The sequence below is a fragment of the Bemisia tabaci genome, chromosome 8 (genome assembly GCF_918797505.1).
Source record: "Bemisia tabaci chromosome 8, PGI_BMITA_v3".
In the NCBI taxonomy this organism is placed as follows: Eukaryota; Metazoa; Arthropoda; class Insecta; order Hemiptera; family Aleyrodidae; genus Bemisia; species Bemisia tabaci.
Window position 1 is genome coordinate 40,768,725 of NC_092800.1, and position 26,821 is coordinate 40,795,545.

At 42.9% G+C, this 26,821-nt stretch overlaps 1 non-coding gene across 3 annotated transcripts in view; it reads right to left on the bottom strand.

Moving 5' to 3' along the window:
- Window positions 1-18,822, bottom strand: part of LOC109038355 (uncharacterized) — a 121,092-nt gene extending 102,270 nt beyond the window's left edge. Inside the window, exon 1 of one of the 3 annotated variants that reach the window (XR_011900440.1) lies at window positions 18,635-18,822. This is a non-coding gene — a transcript (uncharacterized protein). Of the gene's footprint in view, window positions 1-15,304; window positions 15,684-18,634 lie in introns of those variants that run through there. The other 2 variants (XR_011900436.1, XR_011900439.1) reach the window with 2 other exon arrangements.
- Window positions 18,823-26,821: the final 7,999 nt, after the last annotated feature.

Sequence of the window (26,821 nt, forward strand, 5' to 3'; positions counted from 1 at the left end):
TCCAGCAGCCGGAATTTTCGGCCTTTGAGCCCGGAACGGACGGTATGTCTATATAGCCCGTAATTGCGGCTCCCACGGCCAGAGTTTTTTTTTCAGCGTGTGCCTATTATCCGTGGACCCCCCCCCCCCTTCCCCCATTAATCCATAGAAAACTCACAAATTTAAGTGATATCGCTTTTGATCTATCAGAAAAATATTATTCACTATTTGCTTCAAAATGAGTTCACCTTAACCTGAAAGCTTTCTTGAAAGTTCCATCGTGACTTAAATTGTGGACACGTGCCTCTACAGGTTGATCGGCTTGGATTGTGTTTTGAGCGTTCGAGTAATGCTTTTTTTACCGTCCTCACACGCGTGAAGGTTAACGGTTCTTCGGTGGTGTGATTCCGAAAAGAGTCGGCTCTAAATTCGATAAGGTGTGTCCAGTGAACTATCCAATTTTTTCTGACTTATTCGCCGAGCTTCCTTTTTACCTTGTAGGTGTGGCTTGGATACGGAACATTGCCCTGTAACCTGCAGTGACACTCAAAAAAAAAGGGAAACGCTATCTGCTGCGTGCCTTTCACTTTACTAGAAATTATATCGAATTATTATAATTTTTTCTTTTTTTTCAATTCATTCCATTGGTACTAATGTATGTGTGTGGTCAATTATTGCAAGGTTTGAGGCGCTTTCTTAGTTTAGCGGAGTTTTCTTTTGCAATTTGACCTGAAACGTCGCGGCGCAGAGAGCATGACGAGAACTTGAGATGAAAAGGAGAAGCCCTCGACGCGGCGGTCGGCGTGTAACACATATTAGCGCCTACAAGACTGCATGAATACTTTACGCATTGCGCCAAACTTAGTGCGGTCAGTTTATTCTTTCTTACTTTTTTCTTTCATTTCTTATAAATGGAAAGCCTTGTCCACACAGCGATAGGTTTACGGAACTGAACTTTCGCGCAAAGTTCCGTGAATTTTTGCTAGTAGGTAATGTTGACAGGGCTTGCAAAAAATGTGTCTTAACGCGAGTAAACGCGTCTTATACATTTTTTTTCAGGAAAGTGACAGAACTAAATCTTGGTCCCCTTTCTGTTCTATAATTTCATTCACTTACATTTAGAGTTACTACAGGTGAGAATTGTGTGAAAAAGCTGTCATTTCCGCTACTTCTCACTCTTTACGAATAAAAATCTGTGTCATCACCTCAGTGCCCTCTTTCGTAACTTCAAGTGAACAGCGAATGACGTAGCACCATAATCGAACCTCGCACGACTTGAAATTTTCGGGTACTTTGCTGAACCGTAAACCTTTCGCCTGAATCGTGAATTTCGCATAATTCACCATAAATGAGGCGAAAAATGGGCTACAGGTCTGAACTTGCCACAGCCTGGTTGAAACTGGACGATGGGATGGTGGAAGTGGTGAAGGGGTGAAGGCGCAGCGGCGCACAGTGGAATGGGTCAATCTGAGAAGTAGGACAAAATGTGGTAATTTTTAAAGCTTGTACCTAACTCGGTTAATACAAGGTGCTGATGATTCAAAAGTAGTTGCATTGGTTTTCTAGTTAAATTTTCTGTAAGAGACACCCCTTAGAATTTAAAATGTGACGAAATGAACATAGACATTAAAAATTTTAGTCAACATTTCAGGTCCGACTTCTCCGAGGATTCTTCCCACCGTGCGGCGCGGTGGTTTTCCTGGACAGCTCCAGCGGTGGCTTCGAGGAGGAAGGGAAACCAGTGAAACCATCTCCCGAGAATGAATGGCATGTTTTTGCGGCATGTCGTTTGCCAGCTTAGATGCCAACCTTCCATTCGTTTCAGACTCAGATCATTATTTATTAACATTTTTTACTATCGGTCCATTTCTTACTTTCTTACTTAACTGACTCTGCATTTTCAGGCCTCCACCGAAAAATCATCCTGTTAAGGGAGGTATCGACTGGGATATCGTTTTCTCCATAAGCACTAGAAAATCACTAACTGATTCCCCAAAGAAATTTGGTAATAAATTATTGTGATTTGTTCATTTGAGGGGCTTGGAGGACAAGGGTCATAAGTGCAGTTTTTTAAAAAAAATTGAGACAAAACTGATTTCAAGTAGATCTAGCCTTAAAGTATAATCTTTGAAAAATTCGCTGCAAATTCCAATTTTTAAGCATCAAAGAGTCAGTTTGAGCTTTCTCCCCGCCATAAGGCTCCACGCAATTTCGAAAATTCAAACACATATTCCTTGAAATAGCAATACCTGCACTCAAGCGCCTATTCCTCCAATACCCTCATTTATGACTTGTCTTTGAGATTGGAACACTAAAGCAGGGCCAGGGTTAAAATCGCCAAGTTAAAGTTGGAAATAAAACATTTCTGAAGAAGGAAGATTTGCAGAAAAGAGGAGCAAACCCTACAATCTACAGCAGCATAGAGGATGCTCTCGGCCCTCCACTTCTCCAGCTGCTGCCTACCTCCGAAATTGAAGGCGAAATAGCAGCATGCGCTGTACACAGTACACAGTACACACCCTTCCTTCACCTACCCTTCATGTCAAAGTAGGTGTCACGGAAGGATCATGAGTTCAGCTCGCGGCAATACTTTCCCTGTTCAGCCACCCGAGATACTCTTGAATTAGGAAGAGGGGCATTTCCCAACCGAGCGCAAGAGCGAGATCGGAGCCGCGGATGTGGCAACGGAGAGTGTTGGCGTGCCGAGTTCCCTTTTCGGGCCCCCGACCAGCTCCACGGCGCGCGGCAGTGCGGCAGAGCCTCCCCGCTCTTCGGCACCGCGTTGCCGCGGACCCCGCGACAACGGCGACCTCCGCCGCGGATTTGGCGGCTCTTTCCGCTCACCTGACAGCGGCGCCGCCGACTCCGCGCCGCGCCTCGCTCCCTCTCTCTCGCGCGCCCCCTCCGCTGTCTCGCTCCCTCTTTCGCCCACCGCCCCACCTCCTCCCCCCGTCGCTGCCCTTGCCCTTGCCCGCCGAGTAGAGTCGTTCCGCCGCGCTAACTCCCATTACGTCACGAATATTCATAATTGCTCCGGCTAGCTCCGGCACCGCGCGGGGAGGCAGGGGACCGTCCTCCTCGAAAAGATGGGACTCGCGCAACTTGCTTGCACTTGTTCCCCTCTCGTTCCCCGCTTTGGCCATTCTCGGCGATGTTGCCGGACTTTGCATTCGGTCCTGCCTAGAACTGCATTACTGAGAAATCATGGCCACTGGCCCTATGAATATTCACCCTTAGAAAAAATGACGGTTAACTTGGTTTTTTTTTTCCATTTAAATGTATGTTAAACAATCGATTCTAAGTGAGACAGCATGTCTCACCCACAATCGACATATTCAACAGTGTTGCCAGCTTGCTTCGCCGCTGCCTGGGAACCATGGCATGTAGATTAGATGCAGAAGTGACTCTTGCAAGTTGGCAATGTTGTTTTTTCGCCATTTACATGTATGTTGAACAATCGATTCTAAGTGAGGCAGCATGTCTCACCTAGAATCGATATTTTCGACAGTGTTGCCAAATTGCTGAAATTGTCATTGCTTAGGAACCATAGCATGTAGATTTTGGATGGGAGGAGGTTGCACAGATGAATTACTGGGTACCTACCAAATTCAATAATTAGTTTATTCAACGAGTACTTCGGTAGCCAGTACTAGATTTTTAACGATACTTATCATTAAACTAGTAAAAATGCCAGAAGCATGATTAATATGAACAAAAATTATTTAATAATGGTTTTCAGGTTTCATGTGAATCGTATGTTGTAGATTCGTTCATGCATTATTTCATAAAAATTCAAGTAAAGTAAACGAAGAAATATCCGCCTCAATACATATCATGAACTTCAATGGCGACTAAACAATGAAAAAAATCAGACCTGATCTACAAGTCTCATGTTAAGGCTTCAAAACACTAGCATTTATGCTCAAGCTCATTTATTAGGTACTTTTTGCGCAGTGGAAAGTACTTGTTAACGTCTAAAAAATTGAACCTTTGAGACAAAATAACACTCGAGATGAGTTCCAATCGTGGGGACAAGGTAGGTAACCTTTGGTGTCATTGAGGTGAGTGATAACATGAAAAAAGTGGAGATTGAACTGAACGTGAACGATCGAGAAATTAGGCAATGGGTGGCTTAGCTTAATCCACGGATCTCGGTGTCCACTTTGCAACCTCTCATTCCACGGATTCACCGGTATCAATTGCAAATTGTTTACATAACTGGAGCAAACACACGCCTGCCTTCTCCGTCCTCTCCTTATGCACTAGGGATATTCTACTAAGGCACGGAAGGGACCAAAGCCCAATCGTCTTTTTAACCGTAAAGATAATGGTACATTTGCCTCTGTAAGTTCCGCAAACTTATATGTAATAAACTTCAGACTAGATGCTCATTAGATTTCTTAATTTAAATGGCACAGAGGAGTAAAATACTCGGTTAATAGAGAAAGAGTCTAAAGTCGCTCCCTGAACAGCTCCTTTCCTTGAACTTAGAAGACCTACTTACTTCAATCAGGGCCGGATTCACCTACTTGCCGCCCCCTTCTCACTCGTTTTGAAACTCGATAAAAACCATCAAATGAACGTGCCAGCGGGGGATGGGTGCATAAGACGCATTTACTCGTGTTGAACTCATTTTTTGGGAAAGCCCTGTCAACACTACTAGCAAAAGTTGCGCGAAAGTTAAGTTCCGTAAACCTATCTCTGTGTGGACAAGGCCTTCCATTCATAAGAAATGAACGAAAAAATTATGAAAGAACAAACATAAATGTGGTTCAATGATTTTAACTTCCGCCGCCGCGCCGCGCAGACCGCACCGTGTTTGGCGCAATGCGTGAAGTATTCACGCAGTCTTGTAGGCGCTGACCGCGCTGTAGGCTCTTCACGCTGACCGCAATGGCCGCACTGTGTTTGATGCAATGCGTGAAGTATCCGTACAGTCTTGTAGGCGCTAATATGTGTTACATGCCGATCATCGCGCCGAGGGCTTCTCCTTTTCATCTCAAGTCCTCGTTATCATTTCTCTCTAAGTCGCGCCGTTCCAGGCCAAATTGCGGGTTTGGTCTCTCTCTTAACTCGACTTATTGAAGGTGCTGTCTCTTGTATCACTAAGAGACGACAAACGAAGGAAGCCATGGATATTTCTCCTTACAATTTTCAGGAACTTTAGGTGAAATTGCGAAAAAATTATCTAAAAATTGGAGGATAAATATTTAAAAATTTTCCCCAAAATACGTCATGTATCAAAGGAACTTTGGCAACGCTTGAAGGCTCATACGGCGTTTTCCCTTAGCACGGCCGAATAGACGTCACGCTCGAGGAAAACACTAAATTCACACGCACCCTATCGCGAAAGCCGTGCGCAAATCTCAGATGTCGCCTGCAAAACCGAGCGTATGCAACGCAGCCCACCGCGGAGTTCAAATAGTTGTGTGTTGGGTTAGAACCCAACGTCGAATACTCTTCCTCTGTTTCATGCTCCGCGTATTCTTCAAATGCCGACTTTATCTTTCGGAAAGGCATCTCAATTGGTTCCACTTGTAAATACTGTATTTGCACTCAAAGACTGTCGGTCATTTGTGACGAAATTTTCTTTTTTTTCTAAGTTGACTGCGAACGCCAAAAATTAAAGTCCCCTTGGTCCCCGCCAAGGGGCTGGCGGAGGTTCATCATTGGTCTCTGTGAAACTCACACCGTTGACCACACCAGGCTAGTCGAGATCACGAACATGTATTGGGCAACATGACTCAACTTTTTCCGATGTCTCTCTTTTGCGCATTATTCGAGAATGCGTCGGGCAAGGTGCAGGGGCAGGAAGGGTGCACTGCACATCCCTGCAGGCGCCGCGGCCCAGCACCCTTGTTGCCAAACGTCATGAAAATATTTAAATACCAAATCCTTTCTCCCTCGAATATGTACCTTTCCCAAGAAACTGGCAACAGGACTCTGTCGTGCAAAGAAAAAACGCCGCATGAATCTGCAGGCTTTGTCAAATTTTCTTTGATAAAACACGAATTCCTGGGAAACTTGTGAATTTTTTCCTCCCGATTCTTCCGGATAAATGTGTTCGCAAATTCACCCAAGGTTCCTGAAAATGTCAAGGAATATTATTCATAACTTTCCTCAAAAATCGACATTTTATCGGAGGAAATTTGGCAACTCTTGGATGTTCATACGGCGTTTTTCCGTAGCACGGCAGTATTGCCGGAACAGGTGATCTCCGATTGCGCAATCCGCAATATCACCCCTCGCCCACGTAGTGCTGCCAGACGGCAGTGTTTCTTGTCGAAAATCATCACATTACGGACGTATTTAACATAGGTAAGATTTGTCAGCATTGCACTAACACTCTATTACGAATATACATGGCTGAACTCACACGGTGCATGTACGACTCCTGGACAAGCTCTAATGATTCAAGGTCGAGAATCAAAGGCTCATCTCGCTGGACGAGGCAGAACAGCCGTTATCGTTATGGGCTGCCAGTGCTATGCCGTATCCGAGTGGAAGCGAGAGTTATGTAAGAAGAAATGAATTTAGTCTCTTCCAAGCGAGGGTGAGAGAGGGGAAAATTGATGGGCAGCATTCTAACGTCCACAGGTATATAAACCGGATATAAAAGGTTACCATGGTAAGAACCTTGGGATGCTCTTAAACGAACTTTCAATGCCTCACACCTGAACTAATTTGATCTAACCTTACCTAATCTGACCAATGATCATGGTCCTAACAGTGAGTGACGTTATTTTTTTACACTTCAAGTACCCCACGAGGGCTAATCTTGCGCTTCACCGTCCCTAAAGTCCCATCCCCCTTCATCCCTTATCAAACCAGCCCCAGATAACCGTTGGCTGTTTGAGACCATCAAACTTGGATCACTGCCTAGCCGGGGTTTGAACTCGGGACCTCCCGATCATAAAGGAAGCGCTACAACCACCATACCACAGGAGGCCACATAGAGAGTCACAGAACGTTTGCAGAGAGATGATCCTAGATCTGAATGCCACGCACAAAAAGAAAAATATTTGAGCGATAGTGCTCAGTGCTCGCATCGCGCCTTCATTTAGAAGGTATACCACATTTCATGTTCAGAGCAGCAATAGTTATCTATTCGAAAAAATGAAGGAGTCTGGATTTACTTGAAACTCGAAGGTAGATTGCTGAGGAGGCGGAGTTCGATGATTCCTGCAGGCGAGGAAATAATCCCCAGCTAGCGAGCACTGTAATTGGATAGATTTTGCCGAAAGGATTTTTCCTCCTGTATGGAAGTTTACAATATTCCAGAAATACATGCGGTGTAAAAATATTTGCACACGTTTAACAACGCGCGATTTTTACGCCTACACAAATCGAATTTCCAATTATTTTTAAAGCGCCCTCCGTTTTTTGCGCAAGGTCGAGAAATGTCTACAGTCTACATCCCTGAGGATTAGTTTAAATGAGATAGCAACCTTTCGATGAAAACCGATCGCGGAGAGTTAATACTCTACGAGGTTGATGAGAGAAGACTTATAACAGCTGAATTTCATAAGTTACGCTTTCATGATCACGTGTTTTGATCGGAAATTTCCTCCATGGAATTTCAGCATCATGGAAAGTTTGCTGTACTGCAGGAAACATTGCTTTCAAGCAACACCCTATGGAAATGAGATGAGGCCTGATGCCCTGATCTCGGATTTCGCCTGCAAAATATAGCGTATGCAACCCGGCCCACCGCGGAGTTCAAATAGTTGTATGCTGGGTTCGAACCCAACTTCGCATATTGTTCCATTATGTGCTTCGCGTTGTTTTAAGTCGAGGGATCGTTCTATTACCTATGATATGAAAGAAGGATCAGATTTTATCGAAATACTACCTAAATTCTTAGTTTATTCACCTGAACCGGAAATCAATAGAAATGTAAAAGATGCAGAGCAAATTCAAACTTGCAATTCGAAAATGGAATTTAAATGAAATCTGTCACGCTCTGATATCAATAACTCATTTTTGAATTTTGAGAGCTAACTGCTAAGGTCTTTTTTTCGTTATCGATATATATTATGCTGCCGTCCTGAAGGGGAACGTCTTATGTACATTCAAATATCGCCAACTGTATCAGGTAAAACAGATAATATTTAGCAAATTTTTAAGTATTTTTCTTCAAACACTTTTGACGCACCAGATTATATTGGAAGAAATATTCTCCCAAAAATTTAGCGAAAAAACAAAATCACAAAAGTACCTGAGAACTTGTTTTTTATCAAAAGAAAATTGGACCGAGTTCATCAGAAAGGAACCAACCCACGTGAAGTTGAAACTGAGAAAAAGAGGTTTAAAGTTTTGTTCCTCCATAAGGCTCAATGTGGAATATAAACTTAAGCCCCTCTTTTCACAAACTAATTTCTGTTTCCGACGTTCAGATTTTGGCAGGAGAAAATGTACGAGTGGAACTCGAAAGCATTATTAACTCAATTTTTTCGAAAATGTTGGTTGGTTCCTCTCTGATAAATTCGGTTCAATTCGCAAAGTTCGAATGATCATGCAAGGTTTTTCCTCAAATAATTCCGATAAAGTGTCTGTATCGGCGAATTTGCCTGTCAGGACTCGGAGCCTCATGTCGTCGCTCCTCTGACGTAAAGGCGTATCTGAATCACCACCTGAGCCCTGATCTTCGTATGATTCTATGCTTTCCGAGGCTCATGTGGATATAGAGATACGCCCTTAGGTCAGAGGAGCGACGATATGGAACGTGAGTTCTGGGAAAGCGGATATATTCCGGGATTTTCGAGGCTCGATCCGATGAAAATCCATCGGAGCCGGTGATTAAAAATCGGTGCCTGGAAGTGTATTTATGGATTCGACCCGTGGACCCGTGCCTTCATCCCACGCACGCAACACTAGTCAGCGATCGATTCGAGGTGGCGCCCCACGTCAGAGGCGGATCAAGCTCCAGCAGGTTGGCAACAATGTCATTTCTTCATTCAACCCCGTGTAGAATAATCGATTTTTGTCGATACATTTCTATAGGTTTAAAGTGAGAGAAGAGAATGGTGCTAACCTGCTAGACCCGTCAATGCCCCACGTCATATCGTTCCCGGCCAAAGCATTGCAAGCGGCATGCGACGTTTCAAAATTTCCACCGCCATTTTGATTTTTTACAGAGAGATTCTTCAACGAAGCCATCCGAAAATGTCACTGAATTTTCTTTGTGTTGCCGACAAAATTCAGTGAAATTTTCAAACAGATTCAACGAACAATATCTCTGTGAAAAAATAATGCGGCGACGGAAATTTTGAAACGTCGTATGGCGCTTGTGATACTTTAGCCGGAGGATGGAGATATGCAAGGAGCATCTGATATGACTACCTCACAGTTCCTTGTTCTGCGGTTGTTCACGCGCAACCGTCCGTGAATCACAGTACTATTTTTGTTGTCTTTCTCTCTTTCTTTGCTTATGTGACAAGAATCTGTCCGTCCAGAGGAAGGAGGACCCTAGATCACGAGGGTGAAATAATGTTAAGCTGAGCTATTTCTGTTTGTGAGCTGCGTCAAAAATTGGATTTGGAGCTTGGAAACTTTCTATAGTGTCTTAAAGAATAAATATATGCGTGAATAATTAATTTCGTAACCTATGCATGAAAAATTAGAAATGTAAATAGCTTTTTCGTAAAATTAGTTTTTGGGACTGCCAATTTCAAAACGACGAATTTAAGGTCTGGTTGGACATTTTTGAGACATATTGACATACCCTCAAGTATGTCTCGTTTACAAGTTCATAAAGCGCTCTTTTGTACTCGATCATGGGCACTTTTTCGTGAATCTTGGGCTTTAGGGCCCTTTCCCGCGAAAAGTTACATTAGGTATGCATATGTCCTTTCTCTTAAACCTCTCGTATAAAATTTTGGCTTATTACGCCCGAAGTGATTCGTCATAACTGAAACGTTGATAATATCAATTTCCATGGGGAATAGAGCTCCTTCAAAAGTTATGGAAATTTAAAATAAACTAGCCGTACCCTCTTTCAAAGTCCGAGAAACTTGTTTACGAACTTCCTTTTCTCATTTTCGAGGGGAAGTAACCAAACTTACATCACTAAAAAAAAAAATTGGCAGCTCTGTTTGCAAAGGCGTGGTCAGGAAATTCGTTTCCCGACCAGTACCCGTTGTACGGTGCATTTGAACGGGAAATTACGAGAAGAGAAAAATGGAAAGTCATTATTCACACGTTAGACTCACTACTGCACCCTACAACTGAACGCATTTCTGCCAAACGGAACTATGTGCATTAATCCATGAGCCCCGAGACCCATAAGGATATGTGCATAACAGGGCTCACGTCATAATGCACTTAGTTCCGTTTGGCAGAAATACGTCCAACTATTCGGTGCAACGGAGTGATCTAAATTTTTGCTCGCCGGAGGCTGAAGAAAATAACTCCCTCCTTTTCCTCCTTTCAAGATTTCCCAGGACGCGAGTGAACTAACGGCCGTTTTTGTATATGAAAATTCCTTATCCGGTGTATCTGAACGTCGTGTAACATCATTACGCAACAAGAACATTTTTGGGCGACGTGACTTTGGTCCAAGGTTTGACTCTCAAGAATACACAAAGAAAGTTTACACGATATTCTTGGCATTAGTCTGATTTTTTATTAATAAAAACCCTCGTTTGAGTCGAGTCCCCGTTCAAGCGGTAAAGTCTGAAATAGTTGTGCGGGCAAGGTATTTTTTCAAACGCTCGACTGACAGAGGGCACTTTTTACTTCCGATCTGGCCTGCAGACAGTACCTTAACTGTCGGTTTTGCAGCCATTCAATATGGGACCGGCCATGAATAAGGGATGGCAATTTTTAATCGATTTTTCGAAAAATCGATTGAATCGAATCGACGTTCATGCTCTCCACGGTAAACCGCAAGAATATGAACTTTCCTGAAATTTGTTGAAGATGGTTTAGGAATCCCAGGTTTAAAACTCGACATTTTAAGGAGCGTTTTATTTTGAGCGAACATTTGAAACTTTCCAAAATATTTCTATTCTTAAGCGTTACAATTTGGTTGATTGCCCAGCAATTCGAGAAATAATTACCAAATGGATTACATTTTGAAATGAGGAACCACTACCTCTGGCTCCTCGGTAAGAGCAGAGGGAAACCAATATATGGCATTTATATTGTTTCTAAAATGAGCCAGAAATGGTGATTCCTCATTGCAAAATGTTTTCCAAGTGGTCTCTGATACACTAGAAGATATCAGCAGCAAAACATTCGCCAGACAGTAGCATAGGAAGACAGTTTTATCACAACTTTCCGTATTCAAATACAAATAAATTTTTCCCTAGACGAGTCTATCAGAAATATTAGGAACAAAAACCGATGCATTTTATTGTTGTTGATGAACTGATAATCGGGCAAAAAGAGAGGAAGAAAAAGAAAAAAGAGAAGAAAATGAACTTCATCCAAGAGACGGCCAGACGCAAGTAAAAACTTTTTAGAGTGAGCTTTCTTTAGATCAGACGAGTTATGTAACAGATTACTTAACTACTACGTCTTTCCTTTATTCCAGCAAGTTCATCACCTCCTCACTGCACTTTTAAAACAATGCAACCAAGTAAAGAGCTGAAAGAAATGCAATCCTCGCTTGAATACAGTTTAGCAATCCAGTCGCATCTATAAAAACGTGGGAGGTAAAATGTTTTATCTGCTTACGATCACCGAGTTCAATTTTATTTCTCATGCATGGGCTTAAAGTATAGAATGACCTCACGCCCACTTGCCATAACGCTTTCCACGAAAGCTCGTAGAAGATAGCACTTAGGCTATCTTGCCTACCACTATAGCCGAACATGAAAATGAATATTATTCTTTTTATGTACTTGAAATAAGATCGGTCGAGTTTTAATCATCCAATTATTTTCTAAGAGTCGTTTGCATGATTGGTGGCATTTTTACGTAGAACGGAGGCTTCTTTCGATAAAATTTTCCGGTCAGACTCTTCTGAAGCCGTTTTCTCAAAACTTCATTTTTGCACTTACTGCTCTCTTCGCTATCACTGCAGAATAATTTCCAAATACAAGTATAAAGTAGCCTGTGGAAACTTTGTTACATTGAAACGGAGTCAAGTCCTTTCGTCTGAAAAACGACGAATTCTCATATCATTGGTGAAACTACCAGACCACGTATCTATTGCGATTTAAAAATCTTCGCTCCCAGTTTATTTTTTTGAAGGAGAACAAATCAATATTATTCCTTGAAGTTTTCACACAAGTTTTTCTTCGCATAGAGAAAAAAAATCAAGGAATTTTTCAAAACTGATGCTGAATAGTTTTCCATTTAAAAAATAAAGTATGACAGGAAGTATGTGCCATCGCAAACCGAAATACGTGGTCTGATATAGTTTCATCGTCGATATGCTACCATGTAACCGTGGCATATGGAATAACCGTATTTATTTTCCCCTCCCTCTGCTGCGCGCGATAGTACTCTGAAACTTTTGTCAAATGCCTCACTAAAAACTTACCGGAAAACTGACATTGACAATCTTACACGGAAAACGTAAGGAGGATCGGAGGAAAAACTGAGGACGGAAAGCGTGGAAAAGCGAGGAAACTGACCGATGTGGAGGCACGAGGCAGGCGCGTCGCGTCGCGCTTCGTGTCAAGAGAACACTCATTAGTCAAAATAAACGTCCCACAAGTTTAATGCAGTAATTATTTCTCTTTTATTCCTTCCCAGCGCGTCCTTGGCTTCTGTTCGATTCGCGTTTCGAGTCGAGTTGGCTGTGTCTTTAGTTCAACGTTTTCCACCGGACGACGCCGACGGTCGGAATGGCTCTCCCAAAAAGAGGAAAAACGGACACAGAAAAAAAAAAACTCCGGCCGTGGAAGCCGTATTTACGGGCTGTATAGGCGTGCCGTCCGCGTTCCGGGCACAGAGGCCGATAGTTCCGAGCGTTGCACCCGAATCATTCGAAGCTACGGCTCCTGCAACCTGATTGTTGAAACTTTAACTGGCTGTGCCGGCAAGATAAGACAAGACATAGCCCTATCTGTGCCCTGTAATATATCGATTTTCGATTCTTGTCGTGCCGACATAAATTTCAATGATCGGGCTGCAGCACCGGAACTTTCGGCCTCTGAGCCCGGAACGGACGGTATATGTCTATATTGTCTATACAGCCCGTTTTTGGCTTTTCCTACTTAAATCCTAAAAATTTTATTTGAAGCTAATGATCTGTTGTTCTGAATCAAACGATACATCGAACCACTATCGAATACGATACATTTTTTTTATTTTTTTTATTTTTTTTTATCCGGGACATTCCCCTTCTAACTTTATTCAGATATTTGTAAATACAAGGACATAATGAGTTTGTGTACATATTGTAAGGTTTACTTGAAGTTAATAAAATTATTTACATTGATATCGAAAGGGACGGAAGTATCTGGTTATATAACTTTCGCCCTGGAATACGATACATTGCTAATTTTTTTCCTGATAATGATCGATGAGCCACTTGTTGAGAAAAACATCAAGTAAAATTCGCCTCATGATGATTAGTGAGTGAAGGGGTAAGCAGTGAGCACTTTGCCAAGCGAGTTCTTTTAGATAAGTAAGGGGCGGTTGCACAGAGCCCTTGCTCGACGAAGGGACAGCTTTAAGTTGCGTTTTCTTGCGCAACAAACGGGTCGTAGCTCGGTCTACAACTTTCCATTTCAGTCTCGCTGAGTCACGAGGAGATAGAAAATGGAAAACTAGGTAACCTGTCTTCCTCCGGCAAAACTTCGCTCGCCACATACTAGTTCTTCGCATTCCCATTCCATACATTCCGCCATATTCCCACTCCACGATCCCGGGTCCCCTTCTTCTGACCACCGGACAATTGCGCAGCTACAATTGGTGGGAAGGAGAACTCCCCCCCCTCCCCTCCCTCGCAAGTGGGAAATCCCTAGGGAGAACCTCTTGCAAACAGAGTGTTCCCCGCATTTTGACGTACGGCCACCGCGGCAAAAATGTGATGAAGGGGAAGGGGAGAGTGAGATGAAGACAGAGTACCAACAGTGGCGTGGCGTGCTTTGCGATATATCGATTGATCTGTCATTTAAACCTATGGAAAAGGATCGATTAACAGGGTATTCGCAGCGAACACCTTAAAATCGATTCTTTGCCACGGATTCAAATGGGGGAAAAATCGATATTTCATCATTCGTACCACGCCACTGAGTGTACTTATGTGGGGAGAGTATGAACGCTGGAGATACCGTTTTTGATTGGCTCGGCCATTAAAGGCTTCCTGAGCCTGTCTTGCATCCCGAAAAATGGCGGACGTTGTGTGAAGATAATTTAGAATGACCAAAATATGCACTTAAAAGTTATGGGTATACACATAAGGTCCGTTCCGGGCTCTGAGGCCGAAAGTTCCGGGTGCTGGAGCCGTAGCTTCGACTGCTCCGGGTGCTATACCCGGAACTTTCGATCTATGAGCCCGGAACGCGGAGGATATGTCCACATAGCCCGTAAGTACGTCTTCCATATGGCGGCGGTTTATTTCAGTGCAGAAAATCAAAATCACAAAATAATACCTCCGTTGTTTAAATCGAGTTCAACCTCTGTCTCTTCAGTCAGTAAAAGACCCTTCATCTTTTGCATTACATCAGTTTAATACTTTGATCCTACTCACAATGCATCTGAAACCATTATGCCAATAATTTCAGTTTTTCACGCAGAACCGCATCCAACCTAAATATTTTATGGAGGGATTATCGGCCGATATAGTAAATTCAGTATCCGAGTGAAATTCATCAATTAATATAAACCAACGAAGACGCCATCGATGACCGGATTTGTTTTTAGACGGTTATGATTTTTCCGTAAACCTTAAAAAGCTTTAAAAAGCCAGCTTTTTTTTTCTTTTCCATGTCCTATATAGCTCGCGTCTAACTATTTAAGATGTTATTTATTCATAATGAGAGTGAGAACGTGCACAGAAAATTAATGAACAACTGGACAAATTTCACCGAAGCAGTCAAACTACACCAGCGACGTTGCCCACTTTTCTCTGATATTATATTTTTAAACAGAAAACTTATTTAAAAGTGTATTCTTTATAATGTAGGGTAAATTCACAAAAAGCTTAAAGGCGATAAAAAGTTGCGTTCTCTTCCAAAAGGATAAAACACGAGAGAAATATCGGCAATAAATAATTCTATCAGGCTCATTCGGTCAAATGTGCCAATGGAATCTAGTTGTGTTTGAATCCAATTTGAAATTTAAAATATAAACTAGTTGCTGCGGTGCAAAACAAGGTTTTTTGAAGTTTACGCAAAGAGAAGGACGAAACTATCCGTAGGCTCACCTGAATTATATCACGAATCCATCGCAAGGTATAGGGACGGGAATTCGAAAACTGATACATTATTTTCACTTTTATCACTTTCACTGATAAATCGTGCACCCCGCTCTTCGACACGGAGACTGGAAAATAGTGTAAAGTCTGAGTAACTGGATCCAGTTCCACCCTTGGACCTCGGGAAAGCGGCACCAGCACCACATGAATGACAAGTCCTCTAACGAGCTAAAAGTTACGGGACCAACGGTGTCGGAGCGCAGAGAGTGGGGAACGGAGGGCTTGTTAAACCGCGGAAAACCCGTGAACTTGACAAATGGCGTATTTTTATGGATGTTGCTTGACGCATGAAGGTGAACGGCGAAAGAAAGAGAAAGGCGTAAAAATTCTCGATTCCTGGCATAAATCCACGACACCGCTGCCGTTCTCGCGAAAAACGGCCGCGCTTTTCCCGTTTTCCGCGAGCGATGTTCCGCCGCGCTGAGGAAAAACGCCGTATGAACCTTCAGGCGTTGCCGAATTTCCTTCGATAAAACACAAATTCCCTGGAAAATTTATGAGTATTTTCTAATCTTTTTTAAAGCTAATTTTGTACGTAATTTCACCTAAAGTTCCTGAAAGTTGCAGGAGACAATATTCTTAACTTTCCTCAAAAATAAACATTTTATCGAAGGAAATGTGGCAACGCTCGAATGTTCATACGGCGTTCTTCCTTAGCACGGCAGTGTTGCTGCGGGGACACGTTGCAACCCCGCCGCTGACGACCAATGAGCGTACACACGCAAACTGTCTGATAAGATAACGTCATTTTACCTGTCACTCCGAAATCACCTCTCCGCTGAACCTCGCTCGTTTTTAGCTCCGCATAGCGCCGTATTGATGGGAGTGGATACGAGAAAAATTATTTCACCGCAAAGTTATTTTCGCCGGGTACAATGGGTACAATTTTTTCGTACATTCGCTGAAATAGTTGTTAAGAGACAAAAAATACGGAATATGTGCACAGATGTATGCACGAATGAATAAGTGGGAAAAAATCAGTTAGCATATGTTGGATAAGTTCACGCGTTTTTGTGCTAAAATAAGTAGCCCCCCATCCATCCAGGATAAATACGTCACACTGCCGTGCAACGCAAAAAAGCCGTAAACGCCATTTTCAATTTTTTGGAAAAAATGTATCATAGCAGAAAAACTTGTGTACATTGGGACAATGTTTTTACAGAATTCTTTCGTAAATACTATCAAGAATTTAACCTGAAAATTTGAGGTGCATGGGTAAAACCGTTTTTATTTTATCAAGTGTTAAGTTCCCAAAAAACGTGGGGAAAAGCTTGATGGATTTACGTCGCTCTTGCTTAGCACGGCAGTACACTACTGCTGAAAAAAGTGTTCACCGTATTTGGGGGCTTTGCTCGTTAGTATACGGTCGGAAGAATTTGTCACCGCAGGAATCAATCTATACATAATATAATCTTCCATCGCTTTTAGGCACTGACCACCCAGATAAGAGCTAACAAAATTCTCTTATTATTCAAAATATTTAATCTCTTTTTACTCATGGCAGCTGCTAAAATTGAAAATGAGTGGTGACATATCGTCGCTCCTCTGACGCAAGGGCGTATCTCGATTTCCACATGAGATCTATTCTCCGTATAACTCGAGGTTTTCCGGAGCTGATGCTGCGACGTTCCCGAGTTAGTTCTATAAATACAGCTTTTCCTGGAAACGGGAAAAGCTGAAGTCCTGATATGTCACGGAGAAGACGGCTCCTGTCTCCCCCCATCCCCTGCCGGAGGATAATTTCACCCCTGTGCCCGAAGTTTACCCGGAATTTTGTTCAATTTAAGACTAGAAAGCCTCTAATTTTGATTCGACACTAGATATTTTTCACCAGATTCCCGGAAAAACTCTTTTACCGCATCGTATATGGATTGACCGTCCATAGGGGGTTGATATGTTACTGTGCATGTTTGGAGTTAATGTAAAATTTATATTGAGAAATCTATCCTTGCATTAACCTGCAGGTGTGTCACCGAACTTTTTACCTCACTATCAACTTGGCGAGTTTTTCCGAAATCGAAAAGTCAGCAATTACGTAATACGCTCCTAAAAAAGGATCTACTCACGGCCCTGAACGCGAGGAAAAAACTTAAATTTTTAGCTGAGGAAAGCAAAATTGCGCTAAAACAATCTATACTTTGAAATAAAAAAGCAGGTTTTTCACTTCAGTTCTTAGAAAAATGTCTGTCAAGCCCGCTACTCTCTTTTTCTGACCTTTCGAGGAAAATATCTCGAATGATAACATCATGGGAAAAAAGAACGTTTTGGGCCGTCCATAAACTACTTAACACTCTAGAGGGAGGGGGTGGGGGTCGAATAGAGCGTTACACTTTTAGTTTTTTCGTGTTGATGGATAAGAACTTACTTTACAAAAGCGTTACAAAGTGGGAGGGAGGGAGGGAGGGGGTCAAAAAAATGCGGTAGAAGTGCTCCTATGGGAATGGGGAATTATCTTAAAAGAAGTCTTGATGTAGTCGCGATGTACTTGAAAGCTCCTGGTTTTAAAATACAAAACTTTACACAAAAATATTAAAAAAAAATCCAGCTTGAACTGAGCAACCTCTCTCCCGCTCTAATTCTCTCGAAAAAGGATTTCGTTGGATCCATGACAAGGAAAACATCATCGTCTGAAAACGAAAAAAGCATACGTGGCCTTCCGTGGAGAACACTTTTAAATGTTCTTGGATCGATGACTTGATTTTTAGTTTTAGTGGACTGAAGTACCTTCCCCCGTGGGCGGTCACAGAAATGGGTACATTTTACAAGTAGGATACAAATTTCTGACTCTGAAATGAAAGCATACACTAATGGTACATATGGACTACATATTGCACTAAGGAGTATTGTTCAAGGCTCATTTCAGAGGCAATGTCCATACCGTTAGGTTTCATATAAAAGAGCAAGAAATAGTAATCCCTCATTGCAAACTAAAATCCATGTATTGTTTCCGAAATAGGCTACATTTCGCAATGAGGAACGATTACCAATGACGCATTTTAGAAAAAACATTAGTGTCATCTTTTTTCGCATGCAGATACGTGCTTTTATGAATGAGCCAGGAAAAGTGGTTCCCAATTGCAAAATGCTCTACAAAAGAGTCAGAAATGGTGGTTTAATGGCGGCGCAAAATTTAGTCCGAATGAAAGTTCACAAAATGGCAGTGGCCCCCGGAAAATTGAGCCCCATGCAGTGATGACCCCCCCCCCCTTCCACCTTGAACTTGGTTCCGGGAAAGCGTTTCGGAAAAAAACGGGACCGCACAAGGAAATGCATTCTTACCTGGAGTATGGTTCGGTTTCGGAGGCGGGCGTCCTGGCGGTCCTGAGTCCCTGAGTCCCTGAAAACACAGCACCTGGAATCGTGTGTGATAAGCGGAAAAATTTGAAAAAAAGTGAGATTCTAGTTGGCTCGGGGGCCCCACGTCAGCCGGGGCTGCGAGGATGCTTTGCGCAGGTTCGCCGCGATGAGTTGCGCGCCAACGCGCTCCACCACGCCTGGCGTCCTTGACAGTGACTGCTCCCCCCCTCCCCTCCCGCCCCTCCGGGCCCCCTCGATGTGCCCCCCCGCCCCCCGCCCAGCCTCGTGCCACATAGCACGGGAAAATGTGGGTGGATTCGTCGCTAGCGCGGAGAGCCTGAAAAGCTGCCAAAATCCTCCGAAAGTCAACCGAGTGGCCGAGTAAGATTTTCGAATTTCGGTTTCGGAAAACCGGTTTCGCGGCTGGGTCAAATTACTGATAGAAACACGCCGAGTTGTGTTACGGGGGAAAAAATGAGTTTGAACAGAGGCGGATCGAGCAATTTGGCAACGTCGTATAATGGAACGAGGTAATAGAAAAGGTCGGACATGAAATTTTTGGCTAAAATTTCAAAATTTGATGTTTAATTCGTCACAAATTCAATGTCACAAGGTGTTTTGAAAGGAAATTTCAGGGAAAACCGATGGAACCACTCTCATACAGCTTTGTTTCATATTTTTGAAAATTTAAGTTTCCAAAGTTTCCACATTTTGTCCGACATCTCCTATTGTAGTTCTAGTGTGCGCCGAATTTCCTCCGTTTAAACCTATGCTAAATAATCGATTCTTGTAGGAGCATCTGGCCCCTCCAAGAATCGATACATTTTCATAGGTTTAAATGGAGGAAATCCGGTGTTGCCAAATTGATGTGCCAATTGCCAGTGAGTTTGAAGTACATACACTAAAAACGATTGAACCATGTTTAGCAAAACAGATTCAAGCCACATCAGCTAATGCCAAATTTAACAAGGAAATTTGAATTTTTACAAAAGGACGTTTGTGCAGATCCCTTGGGGACTTTTGAGGAATTTGCTTCGAACTGTGCAGAAAATTCACTGAAATTTGCCCAAAAATCCGCACAAACGCTTTCCTGTAAAAAATTAAGCTACCCAATTAGATTTGGCAGTAGCTGATGTGGCTTGGTTCCTTTCTGTTTAACGCGGTCCAATTTTCCACTTAATGATTAGAGAGGACGAAAATTCTCGTTCCGATACCCGGCAATCTTCATAGAGTGACAGGACGTCTCTTAAAGAAAAAAACAGAAATCTCGTTTGAAACAAGCAGGAGATGTCCTGTTGACCCAATGAGAATTTTCGTCCAAGAATTATTAGTGATTGGAATTGCGCTATTGATCTGAAAGAAAAATTTTCTCAGAGTACGGTCGAGTCTCGTCATGACGTTTTTGAATGGGAATTACAAGTAAAACGTTGTTTCCAGAAAAACATAATCTTGAGAAACACTTTGACGGAAAACGACAGATCGCGACTTGAAGAAAGGGAAGACTGTTCCTGGAAAAACGTTAGTTCCAACGAGATGATGAATGTAGTTTTGAATTCAACAAATCTACTACCAAAAATTCAAAGTCGAGCAAACATATTTTGAACGTGAAAATAATTTTTAAATTTTCTCCTCAACATTATGAGTCTTCCAGACAGTTTCAGGTAATGCAATGTGTCAAACAAGATCACCAAACTTTTATCCTGCTGAAAGATGTTACTTTAACGTCACGCCAGTTTGCCTTCAATTTTTAGTGTAGGCAATATGAGCTCCCACGTGGTCGATTAGTGGTATCGTGAAATGGTACGCTTTCTCGGGAGTTCGGGACACCCGCAAATGAGAGTTTTCAGCCGAAGAGAGGTTACTCTAACGTCTTGTCAGTTTGCCTTCAATTAGGCATTAGATTATGGTAACTATAACATGACATTAAATATATACTTTAATACCTATCGGGTGTGAGGTTAAATTAAAAATGTACACACTAGAAACACATGCTGGAAATACTGAGAAAAATGAAAGTGTAAGTCCTCTTGTTCATGAAAGTGTTTCTCACTCCACGAATTTAAAAAATTACATCGACTGTAAAATTTTTTTGGAAGAAAGTATGAAAAAGTCACCCCGAAACCGTCATACATTATTTGCCTATTTATTAGTATTATTGACGCTTTATGTGCTAGATCAGTGGCAAACACAATTCAGTTTGAAGGTATACTGCCGGGCTAAGGAAACGCCATATGAACCTTCAGACGTTGCCAAATTTCCTTTGACAAAACGCGAATTTCCTGTTAAACTTATGAATATTTTCCTCCCAATTTCTCATATAATTTTGTTCGCAATTTCACCTAAGATTCTGAAAATTTATTGGAAAAATATTCATAACTTTCCTCTGAAATAAACATTTTATCGAAGGAAATTTGGCAACTCTCGAATGTTCATACGGCGTTCTTCCTTAGCACGGCAGAATACCACAAATCGTACTCACTTCGCACATGCGCTTTTTTTTTTTTGGCTTTAATTTTATTCCAAAATGACGTTTGTTTGCCAGATTTGTCCGTTAAGGAAATTTTCCATGCGTTTATCGATTTCTGACTGTTTTTTCCTACATCACCGAATTCACAGAGCGTGAGCTTGAGGAAAATGCAACGGTATACCCGGACCATACTCTTTCTTTTCAACTTGATCGTCATTTTTATTTTCTTCTACTTTCCGTCTCCTTCTTTTCCCTCTCTCCTCCCCTTCTTTCTCTCCCTCTTGCGCGTCCTCTCTGTGATTGTTCGTCTCCAAAGTTGTCCTCCTCATCTCATCCGATTCGCTCTTTCGCACCTTTTATTCTCCCCGCCCCTAGTTTTCCTCCCGCTCCTTCATATTTTCACCGTTTGTTTCTCTCTGCTTTTACAAAGTCCTTTCCCTTTCTTGCCGTGCGAGGAAAAGGAATCGTGCAAGAAATTCGTGTTTGCCCCACAAACTCACCGTCCACATCAAGAGCAGGGTTGCCAAACTTTTTGTCTCGCTTAAATCTGTGCCGAAAGCTGAACAACAATGTAGGCGTGCATTGAAAACACTCAGGCTCGGACTGGCCATAAGGCCAATCTGCAAATGGCAGGTACGCCCCCTGCCGAAAATGCGCCCCTCTCACAGATAGCAGAATAAGAAGAGAAAAAAAAATTTCGACCGAGAATATGAGAGGAAAATGTTTTAAATAAACGGGAAAAGAGAGAGTAGGAGTGAAGGTGCTCGTACGCATCATAGTGGTGAACAAAGGTCCAGGACCTACTTTCTGAAGCGGAAACACTTTTCTGTAAAATGTTCACCTTTTTGATGACATACAGGCGCTTTTTCCTCCTTCATCCGCCATGTGTAACTTCCTTAGAAGCGATGGACGATTCGGTTTTTAGACGTATGCACCTTTTATAGAGCTCTTGGGAGATCTTTAAACATATTACTTACTTTTCAATATGACTATTGATTTGGACATACCATAGCATATCTCGGGCAAACTAAGCCTTAACTTATCTCAAATTTCAAAAATAAGGGACGTCTAAACGCGACACAACACTATTCGCGCAAGATGGATGTCCAAATTTTTTATGAAAAATGTGAGGGGCGATGGCGTGAGTCGTGAACTCGCAATGCTCTGCTCTATGCTGCTAGTGAGAAATGAGATGCGGGAGAGGAGTTAAAAAACAAGGCCCGAATACATCTCTCCTATCTTTGGCTGTGTTACTCACGTAGTGCTTGAAGCGACGCTACGAATAATCCAAACGAAAACCAACACAATATGGAAATAGAACGAGGGAAATTCAATTGTGTCATTCCTATCTTCGGTTGTGTTACTCATGCATCCCTTGAAGCATCAGTACAAATAAGCCCAACGGAACCAACACAGAATGAAAATAGAGCGAGGGAAATACGCGCGACGATGACGGCGCAGACATACAACTATTCGTACTTGATGGATGTGCGTGTTGCAGCTGCACAATTGAAGGCGCGATGGCGCGAGTCGTGAACTCGCATTGCCTCGCTGATAAGATGTCACATAGATTCGGGGGGAACAATACAAAATGAGGTGTAATTGCATCTCTCGTATCTTTGGCTGTGTTACTCACGTAGTGCTTGAAGCGACGCTACGAGTAATCCAAACGAAAACCAACACAATATGGAAATAGAACGAGGGAAAGGATCCGCGTTTTCGACGGCGCGGAGATGCGATTATTCGTACTTGATGGACGTCCGTGCTGTATCTGAAAAATTGAAGGCGCGATGAGGCGAAACGTGAGCTCTCAATACCGTGCCGTTTGGTGGCCAGCTTAGTCTAAAACTCATTACATTTGAAAAATATGTTTCAACTTGAAGCTCTACTATGACAAAGTTAGCAGTGGCGATGCGTGCTTTGCGATATATCGATTGTTATGCCATTTAAACCTATGGTAAAGTCTCGATTATTAAGGTGTTCGCTGCGAACCCCCTGTCTTTCGATCCTTTCCCATAGGTTTGAACGGCAAATCAGCCGATATATCGCGAAGCACGCCACGCCACTGAAAGTTAGTAACCAGTGCAGCAGGTGACTAACGTTAACGATTGTCAACAACCCGTTCTCCCCTGCTCCCTCCTTCTCCCACATAGGGTGGCCACCATTTTTTTTGGTTCCTAAGAGTTCCATGTAGAGACAAAAGACCCTCCACTGGCCCCTTGGCGACAGAGGGAAGCACTTACTTTCGGGGACTCAACATTCCCTTATGGGCAAATATAAGGGGGCACCAGTCATCATCCTTCTATCGGCAGTTGACCTACCTACTAGGTGGATGATGAGCTTCGAGTGGCGTCATGAGCCAAACAAGTTTCCCAAACTGTAATTTGTATGTGAAACAAAACTCCCAACACGTTGTTAACCATCGACCAAGTAGATAGGTCAACACTGCCGTGCTAAGGAAGAGCGCCGTATGAACATTCGAGAGTTGCCAAATTTCCTTCGATAAAATGTTTATTTCAGAGGAAAGTTATCAATATTTTTCCTTTCAGAATCTTTAGGTGAAATTGCGAACAAAATTATATGAGAAATTGGGAGGAAAATATTCATAAGTTTAACAGGAAATTCGCGTTTTATCAAAGGAAATTTGGCAACGTCTGAAGGTTCATACGGCCTTTTTATCTTAGCACGGCAGAACAGTTGAATGTATAAGTCCCGAAAGTAAAAGCTTCCAACATTGCCAAGATACCAGTGAAGGCCTGAAGGGTCACTTAGCTCTGGTTCCATATGAGTCATATGGTCCTGACAGTCATGACACCGTGTCCATACTTTCCTGAGTGTGCGTGACTTTGCATCCCCCTAAGATGCATCCACCCTCATCTAACCTCCCTAATCTAACCTAACCTAACCTAACCTACTTAACCTAATCTAAACAACCTAACCTAATCTAACCTAATCTAACCTAATCTTACCTAACCTACCCTAACGGCTGCAACGTCCTGAGCCCTTTTCGTTATGTAGGTACTATACTGCCGTGCTAAGGAAGAACGCCGTATGAACATTCAAGAGTTGCCAAATTTCCCTTGATAAAATATGTATTTTTGACAACATATATGCACATTTTTCTGTGAAATTTTCAGATATTTTAGATTAAATTGCGTACAAAATGGTCTGAAGATTCTGGAAAATAATTTTCAGAATTTTTCCAGTAATTTCGGTTTTTATCGGAGGAAACTTGGCAACGTCTGAGGGCTCATACGGCGTTTTTCCTTGGCAAGGCAGTATATTGTGCACCCGTTTTTCGATGGAACTGAGGCATTCGGTTGGTCAGGCGATCTCGTTTTAACTCCGGTCTCCGAGGCGAGGCACAAGACGAGTTTAAACTTGAGTATCGCACGCCGTGGCCGCGTGTGTTTACATTTTCCCGCTCCTTTTTCCTATGGAAACGGCCAAACGCTGAAACGCTGTATCCGCGGATGCACTATCCGTCGGGCCGGGTCGGGCTCGGGTCGTTTCGTCAATGCCAAAGTAAACATAAAACCTATTTGCAGATGCGAGAGTGTGACGCGCAGACGCCGAATCCCCAAGCGGCTTCCCGCCCTCGGACATCCAAAATTGCATTTTCCCGCCAAAATCGGCAACGTCGCCGACTATCAATCGCAACACGGCTGCGGTTGCGTACGCGGGGAACAATGGCTGGATCATTGTGACAATTTCACATCTCATCGCTGTCGCACAAAAGGGGCCGCGCGCCCCGTTTCGCGGCTGACATCACGGGTTAAATGAAAGATCAGATTTCTTCCTGGTTGCAAGGACGCTCCCCCCCACCCCCCCCCCCCCCTGGATCCCGGGCGGAGTTCCGTTGCGTCTGGATTGGCCGGAATCCAGGCAAGGACTTCTGGTTCGGAGCGCCGGTTTTTCGGCACAGATCGGTGGACGGTGAAATTTCGAAAGATTTCTGGAGGGAAAATGCCAAAGAAAGCCCATCTACGTTGGACCATTTGGACCGCGTTCAGCAGAAAGGAACCAAACCACGTCAGCTATTGCCAAATTTAACTCGGCAATTTCATTTTTTACATGAAAGCGGTTCTACGGATTTTTTTCAGATTTCAGTACATTTTTTGCATAGTACGGAGCAAATTCCGTATAATTTTCAACGGAATCCGCACAAACGTCGTCTTGTAAAAAATGAAAATGCCCAGTCTTTGGCAATAGATAATGTGGCTGGGAGCATGGAGCGTGAACTGCCTTCAATTTACGAAGTATACAGCCCGCAATGTGCGGGCCCTATTTCCCTAGCATCCCGGGCCCCGGGCCCTCAGCATTGTGACCCTGAACTCGGGTGATTTAAATACGGGCTGAAATTCGCTGCATGAGAGCTTACGGCACTCTCCACGAACAGTAGACTCCGCTCCGTGAAAGCGCTGTAAAGTCACTCCGTAAAAAGAGTACCTAGATTCTGCTTCGCATTCATTTCACTCGGGCCCTTTGGGAAGGCGCTACATAGACTTGATACGTGGACGTCAGCAGTGGATCCAAAAATTGGGCAACACCGAATATCCTCCATTTAACCTATGTTAAATAATCGATTCTTGTCAGAGCACTTGGTGAACCGATACATTTCCATAGGTTTAAATGGAGAAAAACAATGCTGCCAATTTGCTGGATCCATCAATGGTGGACGTAGACGCTCAGTAAAATATGTACCGAATTTTACTCAGTTTTTTAAAAATGTAGGCGTAGTTAGTTGAGAAGAGAATTACTAAGTGCCCGTAAACTTTTAGACAGGAATAAATGACCGATATAGCGCTTGAATAGATGGTGGGACTAGGAGGTCGCAAGGAGATTTCGTTTCTGCTTGCTATTCCTGTTGCTCGATTCATCAGCCGCAACTGACAACCATAAACCCGGGTGGGACCGTTAGCGGAAGTGTGTGTTCTATCTGCTCGGTCTTCAGTGTCTCTCTAATTTGTTCGCTAATTGTTGAGATCCGCAACCATTTTGATGGGCAAAACCTGAGCTGCGGGCAGTAGCTTGACTCCTCAACTTGAGCCAAATCGAGCCATCTACTTTTTGATTTGCATGGTGCGTATCGAGGTTTCGTGTGGGTGTCAGTGGATATTCTTGCATCCAAAGGCGGAAATATAGAGGCGACATGAAAAGCAGAGATGGATTCGCCATAAGGCTACGTACACCATATAATCAATATTTCTGCAATTGGACGTATTTCTGTCAAACGGAGCTATGTGCATTGAGACATGAGCCCTGAAACCCATGAGAATATATGCATAACAGGGCTCACGTCATAATGCACATACTTCCGTTCGGGAGAAATACGTCCAATTGGTACGAACCGTATGATAGAACTGACCGTTGGTAGAACTGTATGATAACACGATTTTTAAAGGTAGATTCTAAGTATTTTCGTCGACATTTCATCCACCTACCATTGCAACCACCAGTTTCTACCAGTGAGATTGTCATTTTCTTTTCATCGTCTTTATCTATTGCCTTGTCTATGAATCGGAATAATCAGCCCGCCGGGAGAGTGCTCCTTAGACTTTCCTTGATGGAGTAATCTTCTATGTCTTCCCCATCGAAAAGTTCCAAGTGCTGGCTATGCCATACCTTCCTCTCTTTAGCCCTGGATAGACGATCAAATTCCGAACCAATTCCGATCAAAGTAGACATGCTGATAGTGACTG